General features: G+C 34.5%; 1 long non-coding RNA gene across 1 annotated transcript in view; it reads left to right on the top strand.

Moving 5' to 3' along the window:
- The window catches only part of LOC105718707 (uncharacterized), a 69,335-nt gene extending 49,378 nt beyond the window's left edge, over positions 1–19,957 (top strand). The window contains exons 3-5 of the long non-coding RNA XR_001107809.2: positions 10,477–10,520; positions 18,379–18,500; positions 19,756–19,957. This is a non-coding gene — a long non-coding RNA (uncharacterized LOC105718707). The remainder of the gene's footprint in view (positions 1–10,476; positions 10,521–18,378; positions 18,501–19,755) is intronic.
- The last annotated feature ends 296 nt before the right edge of the window (positions 19,958–20,253 follow it).

Raw genomic sequence — 20,253 nt, 5'->3', positions numbered from 1 at the left:
AATAATGCCCTACTAGTGAATACTGTGTAATAAAGTGTTGTCTATTATAGACCCACAAATATCTTGATTATTATCATTATATTAAGACTCTCTAGCAGAAAGGGCATTTGCTTCCAAACAGGAATAAGATGTTTCCTATAATAAATGATTAAAGTAAGAATTGGATCATAAATAGAAAGTGTTAGTTCTTACCATATGTTCCCTTTAGGCAAAACATTATTACCTCAGATTATATTTAAAATCCTTTGTAGGAGTATTTATCATCAAAGCAGGTGACTGCATATACAGTAGAAGTTTGGCTGACTTTGATATAGCTAAACAATTTAATTTTGTGAAGGTGATAATCATTTTATAGAAGGTTGTATTAAAACACATAGTAAGTCTTAGCTAATCCAAAGCTCATTTTTTAGGGGAAGTATTGAAGCTGATTTTAAAATAATGTGCCATTATCTTCTGTAACTTTTAATTTGCTCAGAAGATGAATCTAGAAGTGGCACTGCTGCATGTTCTAGTGACTCAAAATTGGGCTGGAAGTCAAAGCAATAGTGTTCTAGATCCCATTTGCCATGAAGTGGCAAATTCTTCAGAAGTTGCCTGAAGTGACAGAATTCTTCAAATTTCTGGGCATCAATTTTTTTTTCTTGTAAGTTAAGGATATAGTAAACTCTACATTTTCTTCAAATACTAAACGCTATATATCACTTAGTAATAAAGTCAGCAAACATTTTTTGGGTCTCTACTATGTGATATCTACTATACTAGGCACTATATATAAAACAATAATAGGATATAAGGATTATGCTTCTAAATTAATGTTAATTCCGATCATCTGTTCATGCTGGCTTACTAAAACCAGGAACTTTATGAAAGTCCTCATCCTTCATAAATTCACACATCTGTGCAATCAGAAGGCAGTTAGATGGACTTGGATTCTTCCAAAGGAAACATGGCAACAGAAGCATTGATTTATTTCAGAGGAAATCTCTATTATCTCCCTAAGACAATACTTGCTTTGGCATTTAATAAGCATTGAGAAAATAGAATGAAAGACATGTAGCTAATATTTTCTTGTCCAACTGGGTTGCAAACACAAATACAAATAAGAATCAGTGACGTGGTAGGACTTCTACTTTATTCACTCAACAAACTTAACGACCTGCTTTTATAAATATACCATCATAACCATTGTAGAGCATATGCGTGAACAGATCTTCGGTTTCAACCTCAAAGAGTTCATTATGTGCTGATGAAAAAGAGGTATGCATATAAACAAAGATCATATAGCGTATAGTGCAAAATCCAAAAATAAAAGCAGACACAGGACAATGAGAGTTCGAGATTTTCCCCACTTCATTACATTCTAATCTGAAGTCTGACTACTCATCTTTGAAAATTCAAAAACCTATCTTGTTTTTTATAGCTGAATGTTAGAAGACTAAGACAAGAAATAAGCCAAAATTAAAGAGGTTTCATTTATTCAGTTTTGTTTTATTTTTCTTTTGTTGTGTTTGATTCTTTCCCAGCGTCTCTCCTGGGTAATTCATTGTGGGGTTTACTGTCTCTGCTCCTCCAGAGATGCTCAAGGCATATGGCTAACTTTCCTCTCCAGTTGAAAACTACACATTTTCTTACTGAAGCCCACTATATTATTCTTGTGTTTTGAACTTCTTGTTCTTTCTCAAAATTGTAAGTTAATGAAACCAAATTTTCTGTACACAGAAAACTGGAAAGCATCAATCTCTGTCAGAACTGAGAACTTTTTAAATAATCATTTTGGATAAATTGTTCATCCTGTTTTTGTTTTGTTTTGTTTAACCACAAGTATAAAAGTAATTGAAGACATTTCCAGGCAAATAAGGAGGGGTAATGTTTGGCTTGACTGGCCAGTTCTCATGAAAAATGTTTCTGAACTGGAGAACAAGAAATACCTTTCTTCTTTAGGATGAATATACTGAATGACACCTGTTTTCAAAAGTCTATAAAAAGTGACCTCAGCAGACTAATTAGTGCCTGTGTTGATACTTCAATTTGCAACCTAATTGTTTATTTAACTTCTAGCTATTTTCTTCCTCAAGGTTGTTAGTACTTTTTAAATCCTGTTTCCAGCCTGGCAAATTAATTATGTGATTATTCATTGGTTCCCAAGGACCAAGTTTTAAAAGGCTATTCAAAAAACAATGAAACAACTAAAAATCAATATATATGTTGAAAGAAAGGAAACAAAGTAAACTACTATTCCACCAGCTTACTAGAAAAAATTATTTTTCCATATTCCTTTTTAGCCTCTGCTTGTCTTTTTCTCTGTCCCTAAGATTTTAGCTACCTGCAATGACACTCAGAAATGATGCTTTTGTGGTTGTTTCCTTTATTTTCCTCTCCATCTTTTCCCTTTTCTTTCTTAATCTTTTCAGGTTGCTGTCTTCTCCACTAACCATTAGTCTAAACGTCTTAGAGTTAAGAATTTTGTAGGCAGTAAGCCCTTACTGAAAGCTTGGTTCAAACCTCTCACAAAATGGTTTTTGTAGCCTTCCTAGCTTCTAAAAAATGTCATTTCAAATATAACTTTTCATCTGAGTTTAAGTTTGGCTGGAATCAAGAAAAGAAGCATAAATAGGCTTCCACCTAGTCTTCCACATCTGAATTTATTTCTCCTGGGTGGCACTTTTTATCCTGCTCTTTCCACGTGACACATGCTCACTTCTCTCCTTCGGAGTCTGAATACATTCCATGACAAGACAGAACGAGATTTTTTTCTCCCTTATTACCCTATGTCTTTTTCACATAAATATTAAACTCTCCACATCTCCAACTAGCAAAAACAAAATAAAATAAAGCTTAGGGCAGGGGATGGGACAGAAATATTGATAACCCAGAAGGAAAGGACAGACAGGAAGCAGGGGTGTCACTCACAACGGAAGGTTTTAAAAGGGTCTAGATATACTGGAATAAAGAAAAGATAATAGACACCTCAGAGAACAGAGGACCTTGAAGAGTCTGTCAGAAGAACTCTGTGAGTAGCCTCAAGAAAGGAAACGTAGAGCCAGCAGTACCTATGGAGGAACAGTATCTAAACACTAATTGGAACAGTGTAAATCTCCAAATCTCACCTTGAAGGAGGCTACTATAGCTCATAAAAGGTAATTGAGCCTGAAGTAAAGACCAATTCTCCACATTTTTCTTGATTATCATTTTTAGAATCAGAATTTACTACACCATTCCTCTGATATTAAGAACTTGGCAGCAGAAATGACCTTTGCCAAGTCTTCAGCATTGCACACAATTGAGAAGATATGGGGACTGGAGAAGTGATAGGAAGGACCACCATCTAGTAATGCAAGAACCGTGGATTCAAGTTATTAAATGAAATGTTATCAATCTTTTATGTATTAATATTATTACTCCTTGTCTGTGCACCTTCACAATCCAGTCACCCATCTGGGACCTGTCAACCTCTAAATCACTGCCTCTCAAACTTTTTTGACCTCCTTACTCCTGTATACTCTGAGAATTAGTGAGGACCCCTAAGAGCTTCTGTGTATGTTGATTTTATATACGTATGTGTGTATATGTATATATAAATTTACTATATTTCAAGTTAAAACAAACTTTATATTTTTGCTTAGTTTAAAATAAAAATAATTTCATTACATGTTAATATAAACAGCCGCCTTTTTTGAAGAATACTTTCCAATGTCCCATAACAATTTGAAAAATGTGGCATTGCTTTATATTTGTAAAAAGCATTTTGATGACTGAATTAATAGAAGACGGCGGGTTCTGAAACCTGCTTCTGCATTCAATCTCTTGTGATATCATATGTCATATAGCCTCTGGAAAATTATACTATATGCTCATGAGAAAGTAAGATTCTAGAACAAATAGTGGCTTACCATTATTGTGAAAATTGTTTCTATCTCATGAATTTCTGAAAATGCCTGGGGGATCTATACTTCAAGAATCTCTGCCCAAATTCATTGTAGTTCTCAGATCAGCCCAAATTTTCAACAAAGCACATAATTTAGTTGTTCTCCCTTCCTCTTCAGTGGTAACATAGCACCATGAGGAGGTTAATCCTTGAGAGAGAAAATTAAATTATAGTTTTAAAAAAAATAATCTGCCCCCTAAATCTTAAAAATTATCATGTAACCATTTGAGGAGTATAACAAAAACGAACTAACGCAGAGCAACTATAGGTATTTTCATACACCTTATTTTGTGTCAACGTCATAAGAATCCTGGTCCACAAGTAAAGCAGGCTATATACTTATGCCCATTTTAGTTAGCAGAAAAATGAAAGCCCTTTTCCTTCAAGGAAAAGTGGCTCCTACAAGTACAACGTATATTTGCATCTAGTTAAATGTAAAGGTCCAAATGACTTGAATATTGTGCTGTTAGTATTGCTCAACAAATTGAACTGACAAACAAGAGTTAAGAAATCTAGTTTATAACTTGGGTTCTGTCTAAGATTTGGCATTGGACTTTTCAGAATCTCTCCTTATAGGAGTAGAGGTCGGTGTCTATTATAAAGTAAAATTGTCTCATGCCAAATTTTACAATATTTTTTTAAAAATGATCAATTTTGACTCATTTATCCCCCAGCTCTCTGAAAAAGTAACTCAGTGGATTTATTTTTATTGTGTTGCTAGCCTTATTTTCAACCTTTTTTAACTTTTATTTTAGGTTCAAGGGTACATGTGCATGTTCATTATATAGGTGAACTTGTGTCATGGGGGTTTGTTGTCAGATTTTTTTGTTTCCCAGGTAGGAAGCCTAGTACCTAATAGTTATTTTTCCTGCTTCTGTCCCTCCCCCTCGCCTCTGCCCTCAAGCAATCCCCAGTGTCTGTTGGTCTCCTCCTTGTGTCCATGGATTCTCAACATTTAATTCCCTCTTATAAATGAGAACATGTGGTATTTGGTTATCTGTTCCTGTGTTAGTCAGCTAAGGGTCATAGCCTCCAGCTCCATCAGTTTGTGGCTCTTCAGTGCAGTCTATGAAGACTGACCCTGCCAGTTTGACAAACGGGGAGAAATCACTCGTTAGATGATCAGTCACTTGGTGTTCCTGAGACAGAAGAAAAACAAGCAGTAAAATTTCACACTAACTTCTCTTTGGTGAATACAGAAGTAACTCAGAATAAGCAAGTTCAAGATGGAATTTATGATGAGGCAAAGTCCATTAGTCCTCCCAGAAACTCACCTGAATTCTCACATGAAGGGTTTTAGGGACTGAACTAAGCCTTCTAATTATCTTTAGACTGAATCATATAAGAAATTGAGCTCTATTCCCCCTCGTACAAGGCTCTCTGGCTGAAAGATGCTTTGGGAGGAGCGTTTAACCCTTCAGGGCCTGTAAGGTTCTACTTTGGTCAGATTGACATTTAGCAGCAAAAATCTCACATAAATACCTCTGGGTCTCTTCCTTATGCATATAGGCTATATGTGATTGGTCTCCCCCCTCCACCAAAAAAGTTAGATATAATACTTATATACTTACACTAAAACGAGACTGATTGCTACTTTGGTTCACTCATAATTCGTCTCATCACCTAGTACAGAAACATTTCAAGTCTTGTTTCATGTTAACTTTTATGTCTATATTTTTAAAAAATCTCTCACTAGTTTAAGTATTTCAGTTTGTAGGTTCTAAATGCACAACAAATTCAGCAGGCAAAGTACAGAAATCTGTATCTTCCAAGAAATCTCCTAAAGCTCTTAGAACATTATTTTTTATCAGAGGCAATATTGAGATATTCACATTTCCTAACCAGATTCCAAGGCTACGTTCTGATCTGTTTGCTTGCCTAGTCAAATCATTCCCTCCAACATAAAAAGATTTATTCTCTTTTCCCACTGCTATATCTCTTGCTTGACTCCTCAGCAATGTAGTTCTGAATGAGAAAACTGCATCTCCTTTTTGATTTGACACACCAGATCTTCTGAGTACTACTGATACATTCATTTCCATTGCTGACCTGGTTAGGCCATGATGCTCTGTTATCTGCTGACTTTAATGCCTGGTGCCCGATTACCTTGCAGATCAAATTAATGATTGCAATTTCAGTGTGAAATTACAGTACTCATCTTTCAGGGTTTATTTCAGGTAATAATACTAGGATTTCTTTTTAATTAGTTAGGACATATTTCTAAGTAGTGCTATTAAATATTTGATATATTTTAGATAAAATATATAAATACATATCAAAACACCCAGAAAAACATAATTTGTATTTAAATGCATAAATTTATTTATGTATATTAACATAAAGGATAACATTTATCCTTATGTTGTAAGAAGATACAAATATTAAAGAGTCTTTACAATGATAAAATAAGCCATTTTCCGTTCTCTGGTCCTGGTGCTGCCTATGACTTTGATCCTTTCTGCAACCAGGTTATTCTGATTCCATGGTCTCTGATAGAGCTAGTCTTATTTCTTGGGTAACTTTCTGTTCTGTTCAGTGACCTTAAATGAAGCTTCGAACACCACCACCACATCTGGGAATTGCAATTTTGATTTTTCTGCTCACCAGTCCAGGAAGAATGGTCCTGCCCACAGTGAAATGAATCACCTCCCTGTAGAGACAAAAGCAGATATCAGAAAGTCCTTTCTGCCTGTATCATGGTGGGTGGGGGTCAGGCTACATGAACAGAAAATTGACAGGATGTAGGATAATGAGCTCCAAAAACCAGGAAGTAAAGGAAGCCTGGGAGGCCTGAGGCTGCCAGTGATTCAGGGATGATACTGCAGATGTATAAGCTGCTGAAGGGTATATTTCATAAAGGTTCTATCCCCACAACAATGCTCGTGTTTCGGTACTTTATAAACCATGATATGCCAGAAGACCCTAAAACCAAAAACAGATATTTTAATCACTAGGTCAAAGCTGAAATAATAATTCAAGTCTTTTCTACCCTACCAGTCTGAGTGAACTGTAAATTTTGTGAGGATAAAAACACATCACACATTGCCCCCTTTCAGGCAAAAGATGCTCCATTAACTATGAATGAGTTGACGCTAGCTAAATCTAGGCAGGATAATAGGATAAATTCTGCTATTGTTTCAGATAGGATGAACCATATATGGGAAAGCACAGAGTCATGAAATAATATATTTAAGGAATTATAAGTAGCCAAAATTGCAGACCGATGGGTGCTTTTTGATGACTGGTAGTAGAATAACTGGGGAGGAAAAAGAAAGAAATCATGAGGATTAAACTTGGGAAATGATAATATATTTTGAAAGCTTTTGAGAGCTAATTAAGAACTATAATCTGGACAGGAAGACTGGAGGACTGGCATTTTATCGGATTTAGATGATTTTTAAAGTTCATTTTGTTAGCAGCATAGGGAATAGAATGGGGTAAAACTGGGCAGAGGGAGGTTATTGCAATATCCAAGAGAAAAGGAGGAAAGGCTCCATGTAAGCCAGCTATGGTAAAAAGGTAGAGAAGGAGACTCAAAATAAGTATCAACACCAGAACCTAGTGGAGCAGTGACAGCAGTAAAGAGAGGATTATAAGGTAAGATGATTTTCAGGCTTCTGATCTGGGAAAGAATGCATGGTACTATTTTTCACTAAAGTAAGAGCAATCAATAGAGTTACATGTATCTTGAGAGGCAGAATAATTCCTGAACACAGTGATAGCTATAATTTAATGAGCATTTATTTGGTACCTGGCAGCATGCTACATACAAAACTGTTTTAGGCAAAATATAAGCACAGATGGAGGTGAGGAGTCTCTCTTTCTTAACAGGCCCTGCAAAATTATTCATTCTTTTTAAAAGGCAAATAGTGAAAAGTCAAAACTCAAGAAAAAGAACATTAGAAATGCCTTTCAACAGAGTTTCTTTACTTTTAAACGAAGATAACATCAAATAATGGTGAATTCTTGAATTGTTGCAAAGGCCCACACAGAATGAAGGATCCCCATGCCCACAGTCCCCTCAACTCCACTACCCACATGGGTATTAAAAGGAGTGCTTGGAAATACATCCTCCCACAGTCAATTGCTGCTCCCTGGTGGTGAGCCCACTTTTTTTTGATAAAGCCTGAGAAGACTGACAGTTATTTATATCCAATTACAACTTTCCTTTATTCAGTTACTGCGCTTTAAAATCAGATCTTTCTCTCTCCTATTATAGATGTAACACAAGGCATCAAGAACGTAGAAATTATCCTAACATAGTGAACTCTATAAAGACTATATGAGATATGGCAACTTTCTTCCCTGTACTTTTAAATTTCACACACACACACACACACACACACACACATATAGATATATATATATAATCTCATGGGAATCTAACACATATGTTTTGCAGAACAATGTTCTCTCAGTGAAAGTCACAAGTCTACCTCATCACAGAACTAGGACAATTGTTACATGGTTAAGGACCTAGAATTTCTTCTCCTCTTAAGATGGGTTTATCCAGAGGTTTCCTTACACACAAATATAATTTAATCTTCTAAGAAGCAGCTGTTGACACCTACGTTCTGTAAGTCAGAAAGCTAGCAAAGACAATACATTGTCCAACCTCACATAGCTACTAAATATTAGATATGAAGTTCAAGCCTGGTCTGAAGCCCTTCCACCCCACTTCCTATCAATTCAACAATGAACCTGTTGAAATGGAAAGTTTTATGAGACATTAAAGTAGAAATATGCCGTAAACAGTTGAATGTAAGTCCAGAGCTTCAGATCAGTGATACAGATCTGGGTTTATCAGTTCAGAATGTAATGGGTAAAGATAGGGAATTGTACAATATTGCCAGAGACAGTAGGGAATAATATGTTTACAAGTAAATTTTTATGTGAAACAAAATAGTTTATTTTAGGTTCAGATCACAACCATCATTGAAGGGACAGAGGAAGCAGTTTATCTTCCATGATGTTCTCTATACAAACTACATACCGAACCAAATACCTATTTCAATAAAAGCAGCCTACTTTTCTAGTCTCAATTTTGTAAGCAAAATGAGTCAATTCTTTCATTCTGTTTCTTTTATTTGAGGGCTCTGAGTTCAGTACAAAAGTCACATTCTTTTATTCATACAAATTAAACAGAAAATTATTATATCTGAAATATACTCATACATAAATAAATATTGAATTTTATAGCATTCTGTGAGAATTGTAACAAGAAGATAAATCAAAGTGGGTGTATTTATATAATAGTTTTTAGACAAATGCAATGTATTAATAGGACATTAATGACAACAGTCTTTCTGGTCACTATATATTTAAATGAAATTCACTTTTATCTCATGTTATGATATTCTATATTACCTTAATTATTTAGTCTACTACTATTGAAGGAGAGTCATAATTTCTACATCTAGCCATAACACACAATGCTATGACGTGATTTTTGTGTGTGTTCTTATATAAAATCATTTTACATTCTGGTACTAGTAACTAGAGAATAATTTCTTCAAAGTGGGATTTCTGGGTCAAAGAGTATGTAAAATTTTCATTTAAATGAAATTGGCATTTTACTTTCATATATTTTAGCTAGTTAGCCCTCAACAAATAATGTAATGGAGTGCCAATACCTTTGTCTCTTTTCTTTTTGATCAGAACGCTTTGTTTAAATATTTGTCGATCAAATGGACAGGTGAAAATGGCAACATTGTTTTGGTGGCATTGTTATTTTATTTTCCTTATGATGGAGTCAGAGTACTTGATAATGGCCATTTGGATTTTTTTTATGTGTATTATACGCTATGTGACCATTTTTCTATGGGAAACTGGATAAAGGAGTTTTTTTCTTCCATTTAACAATTTATAAGGCTTTTCACATAACTGAAAAGTGTACAGTGATTAGTTTCTTCTGTGCATTGTAAATAGTCTCCCAAATACTTGTTTGTCTTTTAGTTTTACATTTTTATTGTATTTTTCTTGTGGATATGTATCTGTATAAAATATACATGTATTTGCTATGGAAACTAGAGATCCATAGGTATTTTCTTATAAGTAGGCAACTTATATTAGTACTTATTAAATGAATAATTCTTTTTTCAAATTATGTATATTCATATTACATGAATTTACTTTTAGTAACTGTGATGTATTTTAAAACTTCATATAGAATAATAAGAAAGCAATTTCTATTAAACTTTTTGCCACTCTCAGATTTTCCTCTAAATTTTTTTCCCACTGAATATTAAAAAAATTAATATGTAAGATTTTTGTTAATTTTTTCCATTTTGATTGCCATTAAAATTATTAATATATGAAATTTACCTTTAAAATTCAACATAACATTTTGTGATGTCTATTTACACGTAGCTTTTGTACTTCAATGAGATCCTAGATCTGAAATTTTCACTCTAAATTATTCATTTTCATTTTGCATTGTTTTCAGTATTATACCAGTATTTTGGTTTCAGTTCTACTTTGAATAGATTGTTGCTAAATTTTTACCGTACACTTAGTCAACTAATTATTTAATTCTATCTTGTCTTCCTCAGGTCTCTCATGCTTCTAAGACAGATAAAAGTATATTCTTTAAAATGTAAGTACATTTTCAGCATTTATATGTATAACTTCAACTTCTTGTCTTGTTTCATTAGTTAACTCTTTCAAAATGGTGTTAAATGAAAATACTGACAGGCAATTTAATCATTTGGATATATACCCAGTAATGGAATTGCTGGGTCAAATGGAATTTCTATTTCTAGGTCCTTGAGGAATCGCCACACTGTCTTCCACAATGGTTGAACTAATTTACACTCCCACCAACAGTGTAAAAGTGTTCCTATTTCTCCACATCCTCTCCAGCATCTGTCTCCAGATTTTTTAATGATCGCCATTCTAACTGGCGTGAGATGGTATCTCAATGTAGTTTTGATTTGCATTTCTCTAATGACCAGTGATGATGAGCATTTTTTCATATGTTTGTTGGCCTCATGTATGTCTTCTTTTGTAAAATGTCTGTTCATATTCTTCGCCCACTTTTGAATGGGCTTGTTTGTTTTTTTTCTTGTATATGTTTTAGTTCTTTGTAGATTGTGGATATTAGCCCTTTGTCAGATGAGTAGATTGCAAAAAATTTTTCCCATTCTGTTGGTTGCCAATTCACTCTAATGACTGTTTCTTTTGCTGTGCAGAAGCTGTGGAGTTTGATTATGTTCCATTTGTCTATTTTGCTTTTGTTGCCAATGTTTCTGGTGTTTTGATCATGAAGTCCCTGCCTATGCCTATGTCCTGAATGGTTTTGCCTAGATTTTCTTCTAGAGTTTTTATGGTGTTAGGTCTTATGTTTAAGTCTTTAATCCATCTGGAGTTAATTTTAGTGTAAGGTATCAGGAAGGGGTCCAGTTTCTGCTTTCTGCACATAGCTGGCCAGTTTTCCCAATACCATTTATTAAATAGGGAATTCTTTCCATATTGCTTGTTTTTGTCAGGTTTGTCAAAGATCAGATGGTTGTAGATGTGTGGTGTTGCCTTCGAGGCCTCTGTTTTGTCCCATTGGTCTATATCTCTGTTTTGGTACCAGTGACATGCTGTTGTGATTACTGTAGTTTTGTAATATAGTTTAAAGTCTGGTAGTGTGATGCCTCCCGCTTTGTTCTTTTTGCTTAGAATTGACTTGGCTATGCGGGCTCTCTTTTGGTTTCATATGAAGTTTAAGGTGGTTTTCTCCAGTTCTGTGAAGGTGGTCATTGGTAGCTTGATGGGGATAGTGTTGAATCTGTAAATTACTTTGGGCAGTATGGCCATTTTCACAATATTGATTCTTCCTAACCATGAACATGGAATGTTTCTCCATCTGTTTGTGTCCTCTCTTATTTTACTGAGCAGTGGTTTGTAGTTCTCCTTGAAGAGGTCCTTTACGTTCCTTGTTAGTTGTATTCCTAGGTATTTTATTCTCTTTGTAGCAATTTTGAATGGCAGTTCGTTCTTGATTTGGCTCTCTTTAAGTCTGTTATTGGTATGTAGAAATGCTTGTGATTTTTGCACATTGATTTCATATCCTGAGACTTTGCTGAAGTTGCTTATCAGTTTCAGCAGATTTTGGGCTGAGATGATGGGGTCTTCTAAATATACAATCATGTCATCATAGAGACAATTTGACTTCCTCCTTTCCTATTTGAATACCCTTTATTTCTTTTTCTTGCCTAACTGCTCTGGCTAGAACTTCCAATACTATATTGAATAGGAGTGGTGAGAGAGGGCATCCTTGTCTAGTGCCAGATGTGAAAGGGAATGCTTCCAGTTTTTGCCCATTCAGTATGATATTGGCTGTTGGTTTGTCATAAACAGCTTTTATTATTTTGAGATACATTCCATCAATACCTAGTTTATTGAGGGTTTTTAGCATAAAGTGCTGTTGAATTTTGTCAAAGGCCTTCTCTGCATTAATTGAGATAATCATGTGTTTTTTGTCTTTGGTTCTGTTTATGTGGTGAATTACGTTTATGGACTTGCATATGTTGAATCAGCCTTGCATCCCCAGGATTAAGCATGCTTGATCATGTTGGATAAGCTTTTTGATGTGCTGTTGCAATCAGTTTGCCAGTATTTTATTGAAGATTTTTGCATCTATGTTCATCATGGATGTTGGCCTGAAGTTTTCTTTTCTTGCTGAGTCTCTGCCGGGTTTTGGTATCATAATCATGTTGGTCTCATAAAATGATTTGGGAAGGATTCGTTCTTTTTGGATTGTTTGGAATAGTTTCAGAAGTAATGGTACCAACTCCTCTTTGCATGTCTGGCAGAATTCAGCTGTAAACCCATCTGGACCTGGGCTTTGTTTGGGTGCTAGGCTCTTAATTGCTGCCTCAACTTCAGACCTTGTTATTGGTCTATTCGGGGTTTCAACTTCTTCCTGGTTTAGGCTTGGGAGGATGCAAGTGTCCAGGAATTTATCCATTTCTTCCAGGTTTACTAGTTTATGTGCATAGAGTTGTTTGTAATAATCTCTGATGATAGTTTGTATATCTGTGGAATCTGTGGTGATATCCCCTTTATTGTTTTTTTATTGCATCTATTTGATTATTCTCTCTTTCCTTTTTTATTAATCTGGCTAGTGGTCTATTTTGTTGATCTTTTCAAAAAACCATCTCCTGGATTTATTGATTTTTTGAAGGGTTTTTTGTGTCTCTATCTCCTTCAGTTCTGCTCTGATCTTAGTTATTTCTTGTCTTCTGCTAGGGTTTGAGGTTTTTTTTGATCTTGCTCTTCTAGCTCTTTCAATTTTGATGATAGGGTGTCAATTTTAGGTCTTTCCTTGCTTCTCATGTGGGCATTTATTGCTATATGTTTTCCTCTAGACACTGCTTTAAATGTGCCCCAGACATTCTGGTACATTGTGTCTTCGTTCTCGTTGGTTTTAAGGAACATCTTTATTTCTGCCTTCATTTCATTGTTTATCCAGTCAACATTCATGAGCCAGTTGTACTGTTTCCATGAAGCTGTGCGATTCTGAGTTAGTTTCTGATTTCTGAGTCCTAACTTGATTGTACTGTGGTCTCAGAGACTGTTTGTTATGATTTCCATTCTTTTGCATTTGCTGAGGAGTGATTTACTTCCAATTATGTGGTCAATTTTAGAGTAGGTGTGATGTGGTGATGAGAAGAATGTATATTCTGTGGATTTGGAGTCGAGGGTTCTGTAAATGTCTATTAGGTTTGCTTGGTCCAGGCTTGAGTTCAAGTCCTGGATATCCTTGTTAATTTTCTATCTCGTTAATCTGTCCAATATTGGCAATGGGGTGTTAAAGTCTCCCACTATTATTGTGTGGGAGTCTAAGTCTCTTTGAAAGTCATTAAGAACTTGCTTTATGTATCAGGGTGCTCCTGTATTGGGTACGTATATATTTAGGATCATTAGCTCTTCTTGTTGCATTGATCCTTTTACCATTATGTAATGTCCTCCCCTTTGTCTCTTTTGATCTTGTTGGTTTAAAGTCTATTTTATCAGAGACAAGAATTGCAACTCCTCCTCTTTTTTTGCTCTCCATTTGCTTGGTAAATCTTCCTCCATCCCTTTATTTTGAGCCTTTGTGTATCCTTGCATGTGAGATGGGTTTCCTGGATACAGCACACCGATGGGTTTTGGCTTTTTATCCTATTTGCCAGTCTGTGTCTTTTGACTGGAGCATTTAGCCATTTACATTTAGGGTTAATATTGTTATGTGTGAATTTGATCCTGTCACTTTTATGCTAGCTGGCTATTTTGCCTGTTAGTTGATGCAGTTTCTTCATTGTGTCAATGCTCTTTACCATTTGGTATGTTTTTGGAGTGGCTGGTACTAGTTTTTCCTTTCTATGTTTCGTGCTTCTTTGAGGAGCTCTTGTAAAGCAGGCCTGGTGGTGATGACATCTCTGAGTACTTGCTTCATCTATGCCTATTTTTAAAAGAAGTTTTATTTGAAACTTTTGCTAAATATTAAATGCTATTTAAGCTTTTATTGTTGATTTTATGAATTGATGGAGTTTATGGTCTTAAATGTCTTTCCATTTTAAAAAATTCTACTTAGTGTTTGTATATTAATCTTTTAATATACTACTATATTCAATTTATCATTATCTAATTTATAATTCTAGCATAATATTTATAAGATTACTTAATCTATAGTTTCTTTTTTCTATTATTGTTTCAAGTTTTATATGGGAGTGTAACAGCTCTTATATAAACAAAATTAGTACCTTTAAAAATTCATATGAACTGGGATAGTATTTATAGAGAAGGTATCTGTTCTTTAAAAGTTAGATAAGTTTTGTGATCAAACTATGTGAACATGGGAGTTTTAAAAATTATGTCTTTTTTATCAACTCCTCTATGATTACTGCACTCTTTAAATCAATTTCATTAGTTTATATATTGCAATAAAACTACTGTTTATTCTAGATATTAAACTAATGCTGAAAAATTACACATAAAATTTTAATCTTTTCAATATTTTATATTTTATCAACTTTAAGTATTTTAATTTTTAACTTTTCTTTCTTTCATCAGAATCATCAAAAATTTCTCAATTTTATCACCCTGTTCAAATAACCATGTTTTGATTTTATTTATCCTTCCTTATTTTGTTTCATAATTTCAGCTTTATGCAGCCCTCCCTCCTGCTTTGTTTCATTGTGTTTACTTATTCTCTAGGTTTTAAGTTATTTGCAATCTTAAACAATTTTTTTTTTTTTTTTTTTTTTGTAATTATAAGAGTTCTGAAGAACATGCATTGTCCTCTAGGTACAACTTTAGTGTCATCTAGTAATTTTTCTTCATTATTTCTAAATAATTTTCAGGTTTATTTTTTAACCTCAGCTTTGATTCAGAGATTATTTAGAATATATTTTTCCAGGCTCTTAAGGTTTATTATTTTTATCATAAGGAACCAGTAAGTCACTGAGTTATTCGTTCGTTTATTCAACAATAGAATTCAAGACTAATCATTAGGTAATGCTACTATCTACTTTGGTTACATTTTTTTTGGTTCATCACATAATCAATATTTTGATAACTTCCTATGCCATGAAAAGAATGTACAGCTTCTCTTTGAACTTTATAAATTTTGGGATTTTTTTTCTTGCCCATTGCTATATTTGTACTGACTGGAAAAGTACCTGAATATTGTTGATGCTCAAGAAATATTTTTAAAAATATTAATTCCTGATCTTTATTATGTTAATCAAGTACTTTACCTCCCTCCTTATCCATCATCTTTGGCCTGACAAACTTGAAAACATGGATAGTAAAATTATTCAACATAATTTTTAATCATCAGTTTCTCCATGTAACTCTAAAATTTTCCTTTTTTCATGAATTTCTCTGCTATCTACATACACTGGGTGCATAAATGTATTCTTTATATCACATTTTTAAGATTTTAATTAAATAAAAGATCAATTTTTATTTTCTTTACATATGCTGTTATTGAGTCACATTTCAGTTTTAATATTTCCATTTTGCTTTTATTCCGACTATGACAAACATAGGTTTTTCTACCCTTTATTTTGAACATTTTTTGGTCAGTTTATTTAAATATCCTTCTTGTAAAAATATTATAGCTATATTTTTGTTTTTTACTCTCCTACCACTTTTACACTGCCTTTCTGTTTGTGAATTTGGCAGTTATTCTCATTCTTTTTTAAAAGAATAACTTAATATTTTTACTTCAAATAGTTGTTTTAAATATTTAACAAAATAAATGCTTTACCACCCAATATGTTATAGCACATGGAATAGTGTGGTTCATTAAAAGACAAATGAATAAATCACTCATTCATTCACTCCACAATACATATTCAGGACTAACCACAACACAATACTACAAAGCTAGATCTAGATACTAAAAACATAAATTAACTCTTAGTGAGGCATGGTAGTGTATACCTGTAGTCCCAGCTACTTGGAAGCTGAGGCAGGAGGATCACTTTAGCCCAGAAGTCTCAGTCCAAACTGTAAAATATAGTGAGACCCTGTTGCTAAAAATAATTTTTAACTCTCTTGCTTACTGCCTAGAAAAGAAACAGAATTAATCATGAAGTAAATTTTAGTATATTAAAAATGATAGTTTATCAAAGAATATTTATAAACATGTTACAGAAGATCCAAAAACAAAGAAATTATTTCTAAGAGATTGTATGCAAAAAAAAAAAAAAAAAAATGACATTAGAATAGATAAATGAGATTTGTTTATGATAAACCACTGGGGTGGATAAGCCAGGTTTTACCAAATATTAGCAATCTAAAAGAAGGCACAAGACTGAGTTTAGAAGCGAGTTCGAGTTCATGAAGAGAAGTAGGAGAAAAGCTATAGAATAAAGGGAGACAGGTCACAAAGATTTAAACACATAGGCTGCCTTGATATCAATTTCCTCTTACCTTTTAAATGCCTTTTGGATCTTTCCTAGTCATGTTTTTCTACATCCAGTCCAATGTTTTTCACATATAGGTTTCTTCTACCCCTAAGTATTTTTTGGTAGTTTTCTTCTCTTTCTTACTCTTTCTGATGATCTCCTTTTCTAGCTTACTAAAATATGCTTACCTATGTATATAAATGTTGTAACTAAACTTAATAAGTAATAACTTCCTCTTTGACTTTCCAAGTCCATCTTACATCTTTATGCTTCCAAAAATTACCAAGAAGTGTCTAGTAAATCCAATGGTACAATGAGTCTCCTGGAAACAAGATTACCTGTTTTCTCTTATCAGTTTTACAAAAGCCCATACCAATTTAATAGTCTATACCCTGCTTTCTAACCTTAAAAATGTGGAGATACCTTTAACATTTCTTAATTTAGATGTAGTTAATTAAAATGTTTTGGAGTGTATAACTTATTAACAAAAGTAATGTAAATTTTTATTCTTAGAAGCCACTGAAATAGTAGATTTCCTAATTTTCTAACAGATCAACCCGGCTTTTTGAGACTCTGTCTATTCTCTCTTCTCACCAACTGCTCCTTCAATAGCTCTTTCAGCTGTTCCTATTTCAACTACTACTGCTGCCAATTTTGTTTGCCTTCTAACAATCCTACATCCTATTAATCATATCAATGTGCCATCAATATTTCCTACTCTTCACACATTATCATAGATGGGTTATTTTTTCCACCTGTTTCCCTGCATTGCCAACATAGTATCTCTCTTGAGTCCAAAAGATCACACCTGTGCAATTTGGAAAGCATCCAATAAACTCTGTAAAATTTGAAATTACATTGTCTCTAATTTAGCTCCTTTTGATAAAGTATCATTGGAGTCAAGTATTCTATTTCATTGATTTTTCACTCAATTTTACGTTTACTCTCCCATAACATTTTTCTTTCCATGGCTTAATCAATTCTGCTAGATATATCTGTTCCTTTAAAAATAATGCATACTTTTGATCTGGTGAGTTTTCCCTCTGAGTTCACATTTTGTCAATTTTAAAGCAGCAGTAGATACATTATTCCAAATATTAACAAATGTTGACAAATTGCATGTGGTTGTTGATCAAAATGTGTGTGTATAATTATATATTTTATAAGATATAGTAAGAAATTAAGCAACACATTGCAGAAAGAAAACAATGTATTAAAGTGGTTTTGTATATTCCTTTTTAAGAAGAATACTCTTATTAATTACAAGTTTAGTTTATGGACAATAAAAAAGTATTGCTAACTGGGCACAGTAATATATAATTTATCTACCCAAATTTATTATTTCCTTCTTTAATGTTAGTAGTGTACTATCAGATATTACCGGGTAGAATGACATAAATTATGATCTTAAAGTATTAAATGTTACAGCTAAAAAAGATCCAAAGGATAATTTATTCTATAAATTTTGAGATTGATACACAAATAGAATTATATATTATCTGATATCATATTTCTGGTCACTTTATGTGCTCTCCAGAGCTCTAACTGGCACTGTTTAAAACACAGACCTCTAAAGGAGTGGAGCAAGACAGTCAGATTAAAGTCTTCACTGATCATCTCCTCATAAGGATATTAATTTAGCAATATCTACACACAAAAAAGGAACCTTCATAAGAACCAAAAATCAGGTAAGCACTCACAATATCTGTTTTTAAATTCATATCACTGTAAAAGGCAATGGAAGAGGGTAGAAAAGACAGTCTTGACTCACTGATGCTACCTCCCCCCATCCCATGGCAGTGGCCACAATGGTGTAGAGAGAGAATCTGTGTACTTGGGAGAAGAAGAACACAGCAATTCTGAGTCATTGCATTATGTTCGGTGCTGCCCTGTCACAGTAGAAAGCAAAACTGCAAGAATGCCTGGAAATCTTTCCAAATAGGGATGGTTACAAACAAGCCCAGACTGTGAAGACTACAATAAATACCTAACCCTTCAATGCCCAGACAAAGATGAACATCTACGAGTATCAAGATAGTATCCAGGAAAATAAGACCTCATTAAATGAACTAAACCAGGACCTTATCTAGGGATCATTCCTGGAGAAACTGACATGTTACCTTTCAGACAGAAAAGTTAAAAAACAATTGAGGAAACTCTGAGAAATTCAAGATAACAAAGAGAGGACATTCAGAATTTTATCAGATAAATTTAACAAAAAGATTTAAATAGTTTAAAATAATCGAGCAAAAATTCTGGAACTGAAAAATGCAATTGGCATACTGAAGAACACAGCAGAATCTTTTAATAGCAGAAATGTTCAAGCAGAAGAAAGAGTCAGTGAGCTTGAGGACAGACTATTTGAAAATAGAGTCAGAAGAGACAAAAGAAAAAAAGAATAAAAAACAGTAAAGCACACTTACAGGATCTAGAAAACAGCCTCAAAAGGGCAAATCTAAGAGTTATTAGCCTTAAAGAAGAAGTAGAGAAATAAATAGGAATACAAAGTTTATTTGAAGGAGTAAAGGGAGAATGTCTTAAACCTAGAAAAAGATATCAATATTTAAGTATAAGAAGGTTATAGAGCACGAAGCAGATTTAACCAAAGAAGACTACCTCAAGGCATTTTATAATCAAACTCCCAAAGGTCAATGTAAGGCTGGTTGCCTCTCTGGGGGCTTGGACACACCTCCCCCTACAGGAGCCTGGGAAAAAAGCCCCACCAGGACCTACCTGATACTATTTTGTCCCATCTGGGCCCCACTCCCTGCCTACTATTTTGTCCTATCTGGGCCCCACTCCCTGCCATTTTGTTCCATCCGGCCCCACTCCCCTCCATTTTATCCCACTTACCTTGGGCACAACCAATCAGACACCTCCACTCCCTATAAAACCCCCTGCCTGAGAGGAGTCCATGCGACTTCTCCGGCCCCTCCTGTCCAGACTGCAGAACCTCACCCAGGAGCCTGAATAAATTCCTTCGCATTGGATTATCTTCATGCTGGCCTCAGTTTCTTCATTTTAAACGTGGCAAGAACCCAAGAACAAACCTTACAAGTGGTGCTGAAACCGGGGAAGGAGTTGTAAGACCCCTTCTGGGGGAAACTGACTCCTCCACTCAACGCCGGACCGGGGAGCAGCCCTTTCACTGCAAGGTAAGACTTCTGTTGCTCACTACCCCTCCCGCTGCTTGCCTCATCACATGGACTCCCTGCTCACAATCGCAGCCACGTCAGGGACTCTTTCTCATTGTTTGCTGTGGGCCCGTGGCCCCGGCCTTGTGGCAAGGACTTGAGCGTAGAGGAGACGTCCCTACACTCTTGTCTTCTCCCCGTGAGGGGTTTCTTAGGGTCAGGATTTTGAGGAAGACGTCCCCACTTTCCTGAACCCTCTCATTGTCATGTCAGGGTCAGGATTTGGAGGGAGACGTCCCCACTTTCC

Source organism: Aotus nancymaae, unplaced genomic scaffold, assembly GCF_030222135.1.
Source record: "Aotus nancymaae isolate 86718 unplaced genomic scaffold, 86718_ANA_hifiasm-v0.15.2.pri h1tg000041l, whole genome shotgun sequence".
Lineage (NCBI taxonomy): Eukaryota > Metazoa > Chordata > Mammalia > Primates > Aotidae > Aotus > Aotus nancymaae.
Note: the sequence above shows the minus strand (reverse complement) of the source record. Positions and strands in the feature narration are given on the sequence as shown.